Source organism: Schistocerca americana, chromosome 6 (genome assembly GCF_021461395.2).
Source record: "Schistocerca americana isolate TAMUIC-IGC-003095 chromosome 6, iqSchAmer2.1, whole genome shotgun sequence".
In the NCBI taxonomy this organism is placed as follows: Eukaryota; Metazoa; Arthropoda; class Insecta; order Orthoptera; family Acrididae; genus Schistocerca; species Schistocerca americana.
In genome coordinates this window covers 585,951,632-585,966,947 of record NC_060124.1, presented here as the reverse complement: position 1 = coordinate 585,966,947, position 15,316 = coordinate 585,951,632, and positions in this window count along the sequence as shown.

Genomic DNA, 15,316 nt, shown 5'->3' with positions numbered 1-15,316 from the left:
CCCGAGTACAGTCAAGTACGATAATGAGGATACGTTTTATGCTGAGCCTTACGCGTACATCGACTCAGCGATAATACAGGACAACAGCTTTACCGGTGCATTTAACTCGGACAGCACTGGCCAGCCACCGGATCTAACTAACCTGCATCGAAGTGAACAGTTGTAGTAAAGGTGTAAAAAGAGACGAGCAGAGAATAATGTAACCTTGAATGTTATTTAATTTTTTAAACAGAAGGAAATAATGGTAAAACTCAGGCGATACGTTTCTTACGTGATCTGAAGCAAAACGAGAGTTGTGGTATCGATAGCTAAGATGGCACGGCGTAGGTTGGCACTACGACACCGGCGACAGCGCCCTCCAGCAGGCGCTGTCCAGGTCTACGAGCTCCGCTACAGATTCTGCCCATTTCATCAGGAGCAGACGGCCAGGACAGTTCGTACCTCATTGCAAAGTTATGTAACTGTTTATTAACTTGTTTCTGCCTATAGTAAACCTCTATAACTTGAAACGCAGTTCCGACGTGTTTTACCTCACCTGCTCCCACTCACTTCCTACATTCGGCCAACGTTTCAGTTTTCAGGAGCAGATCCACGTGCCGCCTTCCAGGCGGCATACAAAAAGAGTGATGAAAATTCCTGACTATAACAAGGGTAATTTTTTTGCAGGAGCTATGTGAGGCGTACAAGCGTACTGCTGGGATTTCACCATGTAGTTAAATACTGACGGTACTACACTTAATCGCCTGGTAATCTCTGAACTTCTTCCATGTCGGACTCCGAGGAAAGCGGTACATTTCGGTACTCCTGCGCTGATACTGACGCAATCAACAACAGAATCCCAAGCCACCAAAAAGTCGACATTTCCTGCTCCTCTTCTTTTATAAGGTGCTGTTCTGCATTTCGGCATCGTTCGGTAGTGACGTGTCATGTAGCTTCGTGCATTAGTTCCACTAAGTTTGGCAGCTTAAATGTCTTGTTATTTCTTGAGACAAATCCCTCAACTTGGCTCCAGATCAATTCTGACAACTGTAAAAATGCAGCATATGTGCAGCGTGCTCGTCGAGTGAAAGTTGTTTGGCGTGTTTCTACGACGCTTATCACTGTGGCTCGTGTGAGACCACATATGTCCTATAAAACAGTGGACATATTCAAACAAAGAGTATTTGATTTTTCATTTTTCTCCAGCCAATTCAACTGTGTAATGTTTTCTTAACTTCAAAATCTGTAACATTTGTAATGTATCGATAATTGAGATATGAGATGAAAACCAGAATTCTGCGTGTGGTATTTACAGGGTGCTTCAAAAATGACCGGTATATTTGAAACGGCAATAAAAACTAAACGAGCAGCGATAGAAATACACCGTTTGTTGCAATATGCTTGGGACAACAGTACATTTTCAGGCGGACAAACTTTCGAAATTACAGTAGTTACAATTTTCAACAACAGATGGCACTGCAAGTGATGTGAAAGATATAGGAGACAACGCAGTCTGTGGGTGCGCTATTCTGTACGTCGTCTTTCTGCTGTAAGCGTGTGCTGTTCACAACGTGCAAGTGTGCTGTAGACAACATGGTTTATTCCTTAGAGCAGAGGATTTTTCTGGTGTTGGAATTCCACCGCCTAGAACACAGTGTTGTTGCAACAAGACGAAGTTTTCAACGGAGGTTTAATGTAACCAAAGGACCGAAAAGCGATACAATAAAGGATCTGTTTGAAAAATTTCAACGGACTGGGAACGTGACGGATGAACGTGCCGGAAAGGTAGGGCGACCGCGTACGGCAACCACAGAGGGCAACAGGCAGCTAGTGCAGCGGGTGATCCAACAGCGGCCTCGGGTTTCCGTTCGCCGTGTTGCAGCTGCGGTCCAAATGACGCCAACGTCCACGTATCGTCTCATGCGCCAGAGTTTACACCTCTATCCATACAAAATTCAAACGCGGCAACCCCTCAGCGCCGCTACCATTGCTGCACGAGAGACATTCGCTAACGATATAGTGCACAGGATTGATGACGGCGATATGCATGTGGGCAGCATTTGGTTTACTGACGAAGCTTATTTTTACCTGGACGGCTTCGTCAATAAACAGAACTGGCGCATATGGGGAACCGAAAAGCCCCATGTTGCAGTCCCATCGTCCCTGCATCCTCAAAAGTACTGGTCTGGGCCGCCATTTCTTCCAAAGGAATCATTGGCCCATTTTTCAGATCCGAAACGATTACTGCATCACGCTATCTGGACATTCTTCGTGAATTTGTGGCGGTACAAACTGCCTTAGACGACACTGCGAACACCTCGTGGTTTATGCAAGATGGTGCCCGGCCACATCGCACGGCCGACGTCTTTAATTTCCTGAGTGAATATTTCGATGATCGTGTGATTGCTTTGGGCTATCCGAAACATACAGGAGGCGGCGTGGATTGGCCTCCCTATTCGCCAGACATGAACCCCTGTGACTTCTTTCTGTGGGGACGCTAGAAAGACCAGGTGTACCGCCAGAATCCAGAAACAATTGAACAGCTGAAGCAGTACATCTCATCTGCATGTGAAGCCATTCCGCCAGACACGTTGTCAAAGGTTTCGGGTAATTTCATTCAGAGACTACGCCATATTATTGCTACGCATGGTGGATATGTGGAAAATATCGTACTATAGAGTTTCCCAGACCGCAGCGCCATCTGTTGTTGAAAATTGTAACTACTGTAATTTCGAAAGTTTGTCTGCCTGAAAATGTACTGTTGTCCCAAGCATATTGCAACAAACGGTGTATTTCTATCGCTGCTCGTTTAGTTTTTATTGCCGTTTCAAATATACCGGTCATTTTTGAAACACCCTGTAACTATAAATCAGAATATGTGCATTTTTCTTGAGAAAAATGGTGGTCAAGTATGAGGTAATTACCACATACTGATTCTTGTAGTTGGCAGAAGAGCCAACACCGTGTTACTAGAGGAGGCCGAAATGCACGCTTTTTAGCTCACGCAGGCTGGCGTGAGGAGGGAAGGACTATACTGACGTGAGGTCTGGAACATGACAAGGAATTAGAATTCAGAAAGCGGACGTAATTAGTTTCATACTTAACATCCATTAATGATGAACGTCGCTCTTGACGGTACATGATTTACAATATTGTCTGTTCAGAATTCATTCTAATTACTGAATATGGCAGCTTGCTAGGTCGTAGCAAATGACGTAGCTGACGGCTATGCTAAACTGTCGTCTCTGCAAATGAGAGCATAAGTAGACAGTGAACCATCTCTAGCAAAGTCACCTGTACAACTGGAGCGAGTGCTAGGGAGTCTCTCTAGACTAGACCTGCCGTGTGGCGGCGCTCGGTCTGCAATCACTGATAGTGGCGACACGTGGGTCCGACGTATACTAACGGACCGCGGCCGATTTAAAGGCTATCACCTAGCAAGTGTGGTGTCTGGCGGTGACACCACACTGATAAATTTCATATTTAAATGATTTAGGTATGCAAACGGAAAAAAATATTGTTGATCACAATGGGTTCCGAACCACCTCCCTGTAACCCTCCCGAGTGCCAAACAATGACGCTACCAATTACGCCATGACTACAATCATGCCAACGCCTCTTATTTTTATTACATCGTGTCCCTCAATAAAGGTCAAAACTCATTTTTCTCTGAATGTTGTGAAAAACATTAAGAACATATAGTTTCGAGCCATTAACGGTGTTCCGCACGCGTCTTTCACTGCGAAGCAGGAAGCAGTGTCATCCATTTTCGCGGTACATCTGAACAGTGAGATAAAAAATGGCTGCAAGCACTATGAGACTTAATATCTGAGGTCATCAGTCCCCTATGCCTAGAACTACTTAAACCTAACTAACCTAAGGACATCACACCCATCCATGCCCGAGACAGAATTCGAACCTGCGACAGTAGCGGTCGCGCGGTTCCAGACTGAAGCGCCTAGAACCGCTCGGCCACTTCGTCCGGCTTTGAAATATAAATTACGTTGCTAAACTATATTTAAGGAATACGTTGTTGACTGTTAATACATCAGAATGTCAAAGTTCCATTTACAGTGACGTAGTAATAAAGTACCTAATACATAAGTTGGACCTACTTCCAAGAGCGGAATAACACCACTGTTCCGGATCTATGGCTTCTGACCAATCATCGCGTTTGTGTTTGTTACATCAGGTATATTCTTATAATGAACGGCGCATAGTTGGACCAGCTCGCTAGCCAGTGCTGTCCAAGTTTGTGACGGTAGAGCTGTTGCCCCGTATCATGGCTCAGTCGATGTACGCACAAGGTGCAGCATAAAACGTATCCTTTTTATAGTAGCTAATTGTACACGAGACAGCTTGGCCTCCGCTCAACATGAAACGAAATCTAATCAGATTCCAGAAAACGCGGAAGAATACATCGCGTAATGTTTGCATCAAGTTTACTCTCACGATGAACACAGTATGGTGTGCTGGGCCAACACCGACTCAAAGGGAGGCCTCGGCGCTTGTTCGTGACGTCACGTCAGCTAGGCACGGCGAACGCCAGATCTGTTGCAGGCAGAAACGCCTGGGCGTGTTTATTACTATAAATCTCTTATTTTTGGACAAAATGTTTGGTATTGTTTTGGATTCTGCAGTTTTATGTAGATGAAAGATTTTCTTACTATCGTAAAGCTGCAAATGAAGATCATAGTTCTGTATTACTGAATCCTGTCGAAACAAACGTAGATCAATATGAGAAGATGCTTTGCCCCATTGCAAGCTTCGGAAATTTTACATTCAAGTAACTATATTTACTTGGTCCATTTTGTTGTCGAAACTTACCCCAACCCTCTTACAATGAACTCGTTTCTTTTATTTATATATTTTCATTTGACATCGTCACTGGAAATGTGAACTAATTTACACGTGTAAATGACCAACTGTTGCCAGTCATTAGATTGCAATCGTTTTCAACGAAAGGAATTCTAAACAGGAAACAAAATAGCTTCATACATCGAAAATACTGCTGAGCTTAAACTTTTTTAAACATGCACATTAGAAAAGATAAATATTCCCCTCTTGCAACTGAAAGGAGAAACGTTATAAGATAAAAAAAAATTATTTGATAAAACAAGTATCTCTCTTTTGTCTCTTCTTCTGTCCCCCACCCCATCCCCCAACGTGTACAATCGCAGGATATTTCATTAACATTCAGTGCTCCTTACCCCATAGTCAACCAAGATACCTAAAGAAGAGCACCAATATGTTCACAGTTTCTTGTAAAAGCAACCCAGTACAAACGTAACTTCCTCAGTTTCAGAAATAAGGTAAAGAAGCACGAATTCTGTTGCTGCTGGACCATGAAGTTGTTTTTGTATGTCAATCCTTAAAACAGGTGGAAATTTTAGTTCAGGAGTACACTATTTGTTAAGAAGTGTAATGAATTGCACAATTAATTGATTGCAGAAATCTCTCAGAAAAATGTGTGTTGGTCAACTACCGCCAACAGTTTCACATTTTCCTGTGTCAGAGAGGGAGACACCACCATTATGAGTATGCCTGCAACAGGTGACGTGACGTCACGAACAAGCGCCGAGGCCTTCCTTTGAGTCGGTGTTGATCTGGTGGAGTGCTGTTGCCGCGCGGGGCCCCACGGTGTGCTCCTGCTGCCACCGACACCACCGGGCGACCATGAGGCCTGCTCGTGATCCTGCAGCTTGCGTAACGTCAGGGGGGGAGCGCACCGCAATACCAGACCCGACACAGCAGGAGGCGTGACGTCAGAGCGAGCAGCTGTTTCCCTGTACCAGCACGTAAACAGGCCGCACACGTCACTGCCGGCACCCAGTGCGGCCTCGCACAAGTTCAGCGCGTGAGACGCTCGTCTAAGAACCTCGCCCATCCAGTTACGCCAGTATACCCTCAGAATATTTCCGGAAGCAGATACGTGGTGCGGGAAGCACTTAGCGGCACCAGATACTGCTGCCAGTAAAACACTGGGTTGACGCTGCTCTCCCCGCTAATGCCGTGCAAGTCTATTCACCTTCGTGCAGTTACTGCGCCTCACATCCGCTTTGTGATGGGCCAGAAGTTAACTGTGTGCCATCACGAGAGTAATCGTCGCACCACCTTAGAAAAACGGTAACAACAAAATTGAATTAATTATGTTGTTCCAGAATGAGATTTTCACTCTGCAGCGAAGTGTGCGCTGATATGAAACTTTCTAGCAGATTAAAACTGTGTGCAGGACCGAGACTCGAACTCGGGACATTTGCCTTTCGCAGGCAAGTGCTCTACCAACTGAGCTACCGAAGCACAACTCACGCCCCCTCCTCACAGCTCTACTTCTGCCGGTAGTAGGGCACTTGCCCGCGAAAGGCAAAGGACCCGAGTTCAAGTCTTGGTCCGGCACACAGTTTTAATCTGCCAGAAAGTTTCATATCAGCGCACACTCCGCTGCAGAGTGAGAATCTCATTCTGGAAACATCTCCCAAGCTGTGGCTAAGCCATGTCTCTGCAATATCCTTTCTTTCAGGAGTGCTAGTTCTGCAAGGTTCGCAGGAGAGCTTCTGTAAAGTTGGAAGGTGGGAGACGAGGTGCTGGCAGAAGTAAAGCTGTGAGGACAGGGCGTGAGTCGTGCTTGGGTAGCTCAGATGGCATAACAAAAAAACTGAGAGAACTGATCAACGATCAACCTGAACAGGTGTCATCGGACGTCCGCCACGAACAAATTCAACGAACAATCTAGAACAACAGAAGATCAACAAAAAAAAAAAAGTTGGTAGAGCACTTGCCCGCGAAAGGCAAAGGTCCCGAGTTCGAGTCTCGGTGCGGCACACAGTTTCAATCTGCCAGAAAGTTTCAACTATGTTCTTGCCAATGTAATGATTTATGTGGTAACATTGTTTTTTTATTTCGCATTGACCATCTTGGATCTCGTAACGATTTCAATTTCTCTTCTCCCCTTGTTGTTTTTTGTTTTTCCAGTACGCCTTCGTCTTCTCCCCATGTTGTCTTTCCCTCTTTGCTGGCCTCGTTTTTCCCAAAATTCTTATTATTTTTGCATTGAAAGCCTTCCAAATTTAATACTTTATTCTCGAAAAGATTTCTGTCTGCTATTCCCAATTCTTTGACGCTCTTTCTTTCTAGATCTTTCGTTATTTCTGTAATCCGCGCTACTGAGGAGGTGTCTAAAAAACATTAATCTTCTTTTAGCCATTATTTCTGATATTTTATCTATATTTTTATAGATCTCCTCATTAATTCTCATTTTCAAGCCATCTGCAGTTTGTATTAAAACTCCGTCCGAACAGGCTTAGGAAGGCCCAACGTCACCGACCGGCCGCCGTGTCTTCCTCAGCCCACCGGCGTCACTGGATGCGTATATGGAGGGTCATGTGGCCAGCACACCGCTCTCCCGGCCGTATGTCGGTTTACGAGACCGGAACCGCTACTTCTCATCAAGTAGCTCCTCAGTTTGCCTCACAAGAGCTGAGTGAACCCGCTTGCCAACAGCGCTCGGCATATCGGATGGTCCGCCATCCAAGTGCTGGCGCAGCCCGACAGCGCTTAACTTCGGTGATCTGACGGGATCCGGTGTTACCATTGCGGCAAGGCCGTTGGCCTGTAGTTTGTATTACACTCATTATTTTTCTAACTATCCATCTTTCAAGTATCTCTTTCTGCCCAACTTATAGTTCACTGTTAGGCGTTCACATGCATATAAACATTCTGGTCGTACCACTGTGGTATATTGTCTTAGTTTAGTTTTTCTAGATATATGTTTCTTGGTGTAAATATTCATCTTAACTCTTATATCTACTGCAAATGTTTCTAGTGCATTCAGTTGTATAGTCTCTCCAAGACCTTTGAATTTACTTACTCGCTCTATTTCATCTGTTTGTGTTTCTAAGAATTTTGGTGCATTTTTTAAGTTTTCCATTAATTTTTTTTTCAGCTAAAATTTTGGGACCAATTCTATTTGCTATTGCTTCCAGAAGATTTATTTGAATAGCTGCATCTGTCAGATTTTCTGAAACTACTGCAAAACCGTCTGCAAAAGCCTGGCAGTTTACCTTAATTTCTGTGTCTTCGTGATAACATTGTTATTTTATATAATGTTGATGTACTGTGTTATTTTTCGTAAGCATGTTGCAGATGAAAGCAAAGATGGGAAAAGCTGCGATAATACAGATGCTGATGGAAATAACATAAGTTGACGCTTCTTGGCTGTTAACAATCACCTGCAGCAAAGAACTTGGTCGAAACAGTACAAACCGACAGCCAACCAGAATAAGGCATACGAGGACGAGCTGAGAAAGAGCGCCTCCGAATTTTTTATGTGAAAATATTTAAATATTTTTAAATAAAACAAACGTCATTAACATTTTACATCTTTACTCTTCGCGTCTACCATTTTGTAGTCGTCTGTTCGAATGTTAGGTGTAAGATAGTGTTGTGTAACGAAACTATGTCGGTGCGCGAGAAACAACGTGTTGTGATCCAGTTTAGAATTCGAAGAGTTCGTCCACGCATGGAAAACCGTCTCTTTCAGCATAACAATACCAGACCACATACGAATTCTGCGACAATCCGAGGCCTTGGGTTTACTGTTATCGATCATCCACCACACAGTCCGGAATTGGTCCCACCCGATTTTCATCTATTTCCAGCACTGAAACAACACCTTCGAGGACTCAACTTTGATACCGATTAAGCGGTGCAAGCAGAGGTGAGGTTGTGGGTCCGTCAAACGTTCTACAGTGACAGCATCAACAATTTGATCTCTCGTTGGAGGAAATGAGTTCGTCGTCAGGAAGACGGCATTGAGAAATAAATACATAGAGATGAAGAATAAATATATATTAGAAACAGAAATTGGAACACAAAGTTATTACTTTTTTTGGTGATATAATACAGCATCACCGGTCTATTGCGGTCTAACTGCATCAACAATTTGATCTCTCGTTGGAGGAAATGAGTTCGTCGTCAGGAAGACGGTGTTTTGAAATAAACACATAGAGATGAAGAGTAAATATATATTGGAAGCAGAAATTGGAACACAAAGTTATTACTTTTTTTGTGATATGTTACAATGCAGCATCACCGCTCTACTGCGGTGTAACTGTGCTGGTGAGGCAGTAAATTTATCCTACCACGAATTATAAAGAAATCAATTCTCAACCATCTGACTGCGAGTTTGAAAATATCCTCTAACGTCTCCTAACAACTGTTCTGCAATCCTCCTGTACCCAACAGACAACTTATCTCGTTTTGCAGCTGCAACTGCGTGATCAGCAACATGCTAAAATATTCCAAAAAGCAATACTGCAATCCGTGCAGAGTGCAATGTATGGATCAATTGCAACAATTAATGCCGTACTTTTATAAATAGAAATTGAATGATCAGGAGAAGTTTGATCAACTACCTTACACAATGTCAACAAATTTACTGTATTCAGAAAATTAATGATTTAAATTCTGACAAACATTACACAAAAAATGGTTCAAATGGCTCTGAGCACTATAGGACTCAACTGCTGTGGTCATCAGTCCCCTAGAACTTAGAACTACTTAAACCTAACTAACCTAAGGACATCACACACATCCATGCCCGAGGCAGTATTCGAACCTGCGACCGTAGCAGCAGCGCGGCTCCGGACTGGAGCGCCTAGAACCGCACGGCCACCGCGGCCGGCAAACATTACACAGACTTTTAATTGTTCCACAATGTCTATACTCAATAAACACGTTTTTGGCAACAACAAAGATTCGAATGTAACAAAATCACTCGAATGCGCCAGCAACCAACAACTACGTGCAGCGAAAAAATTACCAAAAACCCTCAATTAATAGAAAAGTCTGATCGGGTGCTACTAGCAAGATCGCGGGCAGGCCGTAACCTCTCACGCCGCGTGGCTTCTCTCCACCGCACCCTGCGTCCGATAACTTCCGACTTTTCTGGACAACTGCTCGCTCACTTCTACTCGCGATAATAATATCTCAGACTCAGAGTTTGTGTATACACACAGCAGAATCATAGATGTCCAACTGTCAAAGTTTCACACACAAAATTCGGAGGCACTACTATTCAGCACGCCCTTGTATATTGTTAAAAGGAATACTAGCGCCATTCATTTGTCTCTTTTAGTGTCTCTGAAACTGATTTAGTATGATTTTAAGGCAGTTCAGATTGTGTTTTTCAGTCGACTGGGAGGATGAGTGGTTCTAATGAACTCACATAAATTCGTATCAGAGAAGCAAGATGCCTTAGGTCAATGAAGCAACTCTACCGCAGTCCCAAAAATAGGAATTTTCCGTTCAGTTGGTAAATTTGTCGGTTATTCGATTCCGACTATTTTTAATACGTAGGTGATAGTTACATTAAATGAAATAGATCGGGAAAATATTAAAATGTCATTGACTGATCATTTAATTCATAGAAACTAAAATTGTTTAAATACGCAGTTGTTTGTACGGAAGCATATTTTCGGATCGTAGCAGCTTTCCTAGGCAGAGCCTTTTCTATACAGATGGGCTTCCGGCTGGTCCCGGCGGAGGTTCGAGCCCTCTGGCATGGGTGTGTGTATTTGTCCTGAGGATAATTTAGGTTAAGTAGTGTGTAAGCTTAGGGACTGATGACCTTAGCAGTTAAGTCCCATAAGATTTCACAAGCATTTGAACATTTAGAAGGGCTTCTGTTCTTTGATATTGGAAGGAGGAAATGTGACAGCGTGGAGTGCTCAGAAAAGAGCCAAGTGCATTACTGGCGACTACTAGCGCCACACCGGAGAGGTGAGCCCGAATTCATCCCTTACTGCCAGGCATCAAGCGCTGGGGATTAAGAAACACCCAACTGTCACAGCTCTGGAGATAAATGTGATGCATGGCCGTCTAAATATATTACTTATGTGCTGCTTATGTTATTCGAAATAAATTTCATGGGCAGTATCCACATACGGCACCTACAAAATTATATCATTCAACCACACAAACACTACAGGTCATTAAAATTGCTACACCACGAAGATGACGTGCTACAGACGCGAAATTTAACCAACGGGAAGAAGATGCTGTGATATGCAACTGATTAGCTTTTCAGAGCATTCACAAAAGGTTGGCGCCGATGGCAACACCTACAACGTGCTCACATGAGGAAAGTTTCCAACCCATTTCTCATACACAAACAGCAGTTGACCGGCGTTGCCTGGTGAAACGTTGTTGTGATGCATCGTGTAAGGAGGAGAAATGGGTACCTTCACGTTTCCGACTTTGTTAAAGGTCGCATTGTAGCCTATCGCGATTGCGGTTTCTAGAATATGGAATCGGTGGGTTCAGGAGGGTAATACGGAATGCCGTGCTGGATCCCAAAGGCCTCGTATCACTAGCACTCGATATGACAGGCATCTTATCCGCATGGCTGTGACGGATCGTGCAGCCACGTCTCGATCCCTGGGTCAACAGATGGGGACGTTTGCAAGACAACAACCATCTACACGAACAGCTCGACGACGTTTGCAGCAACATGGACTAACAGCTCGGAGACCACGGCTGCGGTTACCCTTGACGCTGCATCACAGCCAGGAGCGCCTGCGATGGTGTACTCAACAACGAATCTGGGTGCACGAATGGCAAAACGTCATTTTTTCGGGTGAATCCAGGTTCTGTTTACAGCATTATGATGGTCAAAAATGGTTCAAATGGCTCTGAGCACTATGGGACTTAACATCTGAGGTCATCAGTCCCCTAGAACTTAGAACTACTTAAACCTAACTAACCTAAGGACATGACACACATCCATGCCCGAGGCAGGATTCGAACCTGCGACCGTAGCAGTCGCGCGGTTCCGGACTGAAGCGCCTTTAACCGCGTGGCCACACTGGCCGGCATTATGATGGTCGCATCCGTGTTTGGCGACATAGCGGGGAACGTACATTGGTAGCGTGTATTCGTCATCGCCATACTGGCGTATCACCCGGCGTGATGGTATGGGGTGCCATTGATTACACGTATCGGTCCCCTCTTGTTCGCATTGACTGCACTTTGAACAGTGGACGTTACATTTCAGATGTGTTACGACCGTGGCTCTACCCTTCATTCGATCCCTGCGAAACCCTACATTTCAGCAGGATAATGCACGACCGCATGTAGCAGGTCCTGTACGGGCCTTTCTGGATACAGAAAATGTTCGACTGCTGCCCTGGCCAGCACGTTACCCAGATCTCTCACCAACTAAAAACCTCTGGTCAATGCTGGCCAAGCAACTGGCTCGTCACAATACGCCAGTCACTACTCTTGATGAACTGTGGTATCGTGTTGAAGCTGCATGTGCAGCTGTACCTGCACACACCATCCAAGCTCTGTTTGACTCAATGCCCAGGAGTATCAAGGCCGTTATTGCGGCCAGAGGTGGTTGTTGTGGGTACTGATTTCGCAGGATGTATACACCCAAATTGCGTGAAAATCTAATCACATGTCAGTTGTAGTATAATATATTTGTCCAATGAATACTCGTTTATCATCTGCATTTCTTCTTGGTGTAGCAATTTTAATGGCCAGTACAGGGCTATTACAAATGATTGAAACGATTTCATAAATTCACTGTAGCTCCATTCATTGACATATGGTCACGACACACTACAGATACGTAGAAAAACTCATAAAGTTTTGTTCGGCTGCAGCCGCACTTCAGGTTTCTGCCGCCAGAGCGCTTGAGAGCGCAGTGAGACAAAATAGCGACAGGAGCCGAGAAAGCGTATGTCGTGCTTGAAATGCACTCACATCAGTCAGTCATAACAGTGCAACGACAGTTCAGGACGAAGTTCAACAAAGATCCACCAACTGCTAACTCCATTCGGCGATGGTATGCGCAGTTTAAAGCTTCTGGATGCCTCTGTAAGGGGAAATCAACGGGTCGGCCTGCAGTGAGCGAAGAAACGGTTGAACGCGTGCGGACAAGTTTTATGCGTAGCCCGCGGAAGTCGACGAATAAAGCAAGCATGGAGCTAAACGTACCACAGCCGACGGTTTGGGAAATCTTACGGAAAAGGCTAAAGCAGAAGCCTTACCGTTTACAATTGCTACAAGCCCTGACACCCGATGACAAAGTCAAACGCTTTGAATTTTCGGCGCGGTTGCAACAGCTCATGGAAGAGGATGCGTTCAGTGCGAAACTTGTTTTCAATGATGAAGCAACATTTTTTCTTAATGGTGAAGTGAACAGACACAATGTGCGAATCTGGGCGGTAGAGAATCCTCACGCATTCGTGCAGCAAATTCGCAATTCACCAAAAGTTAACGTGTTTTGTGCAATCTCACGGTTTAAAGTTTACGGCTCCTTTTTCTTCTTCGAAAAAAACGTTACAGGACACGTGTTTCTGGACAAGCTGGAAAATTGGCTCATGCCACAACTGGAGACCGACAGCGCCGACTTCATTTTTCAACAGGATGGTGCTCCACCGCACTTCCATCATGATGTTCGGCATTTCCTAAACAGGAGATTGGAAAACCGATGGATCGGTCGTGGTGGAAATCATGATCAGCAATTCATGTCATGGCCTCCACGCTCTCCCGACTTAATCCCATGTGATTTCTTTCTGTGGGGTTATGTGAAAGATTCAGTGTTTAAACCTCTTCTACCAAGAAACGTGCCAGAACTGTGAGCTCGCATCAACGATGCTTTCGAACTCATTGATGGGGACATGCTGCGCCGAGTGTGGGAGGAACTTGATTATCGGCTTGATGTCTGCCGAATCACTAAAGGGGCACGTATCGAACGTTTGTGAATGCCTAAAAAAACTTTTTGAGTTTTTGTATGTGTGTGCAAAGCATTGTGAAAATATCTCAAATAATAAAGTTATTGTAGAGCTGTGAAATCGCTTCAATCATTTGTAATAACCCTGTAGTGTTGTTCGGGAGATACGACGTCATAAACACTGAGATGTGTGAAAACATGCAGCATTATGCAAGAAGTCTTAATACATTTATTCTTTTCTAAAGGAAATCCCTGACACCAGGCAGCGATTTTGACAACTTTTAACAGCGAAGCGCAAGTGGCTGAAAGCGAAAACAGCCGTCCGTAGAGCAATGAAAAGCGTTGCCATGCAGACGTTCTCAAAATCGCGTTGCATACACGCGAAGCAGCTGCGTCCGGTTTGCAGGAACTGTCCAGCATCATGATTCTTAATTTGGGTACTGCACTTCTAAGTATTTGTACGTTGTGCATTATTCTTTGTACGACTGTTCAATAGCTTCAAAGGAGCCTTCATGAATACACGGAAATGAAATTTATTCGACACTTCAGTACACTGACATTTTAGCTTTTGTTTTCGTTTCTGACAGAAAATTTGCAAAATGAATAACCGGGAAATGGCGGGTTTGTCAGCTACTATAAATCCTTACTTGTACTGTAAATGCCAAAGTAACTTTGTCTGTTACGCTTTGATGACTAAACCTCTGAACCGATTTTGATGAAATTTGTTATGTTTGTTATGTCTGAACGCTGAGGAAAAATATAGGCTACCTTAGAAAGTGTGTATTACGGCATACATGGTGGATCAAATAAAAGTGGCCCTGGCGAGTGAATACGATTTGTGGCAGCGTTAACGGAGGAGGAAAAGACTTAAGGCTACTTCCAACTGGATGGACCAACTGCCCATACAGCCGGTTGAACCTTGGAGCACATTTACACAATCATCACATCTGACACAGCTGTTAGCAGAGGTTAGTCTTGTCGCGGCCCTAGATGGCCACCCAGGTCACCCCATCTGTCAGTACGCAAATTACTTTGTGTCGGGAGCTCTCAAGTCCAAGGTGAATCGTAACAACCCTCATAGTCTTCAAGAACTATAGCAGAACATTTCGGATGGGACTGCAGCAATCCAGCTTTGATCCGCCATCAGCAGCTTGCTGACCAGGGTCCAAAAGTGGTGGTTGGTTACTTTCAACACTTGCTATTGTTGTAACGTCCCCTTAGAAAATTATGAATGACTGTACTGGTAAACTACATTCTTTAATTTTCAAACAGCTGAGCAAAACTGAACGTACTCAGATATTTCTCTCTTTACTTATTCTGATCATCACTAAACTTACAAACAATATTTTTTTTTAGTGCAACGCATTCTGACTTTCAGTAATCCCTACAGAAGAATGGCCCTGACTGACAATAACCTATACCTTTCATAAATCACTTAACCTCACAAAAATCTTCGTTACTACTGCAATACAGCAGGCGCCAATACTGCCACCTAAATAGAAGATTATAACTACTGAAGGCACTAACTACAGATAGGCACAGTTATCAAATGAAAGATTTTGATAGAGAACAAACAATGTATTTACCTTAATAGTGTTC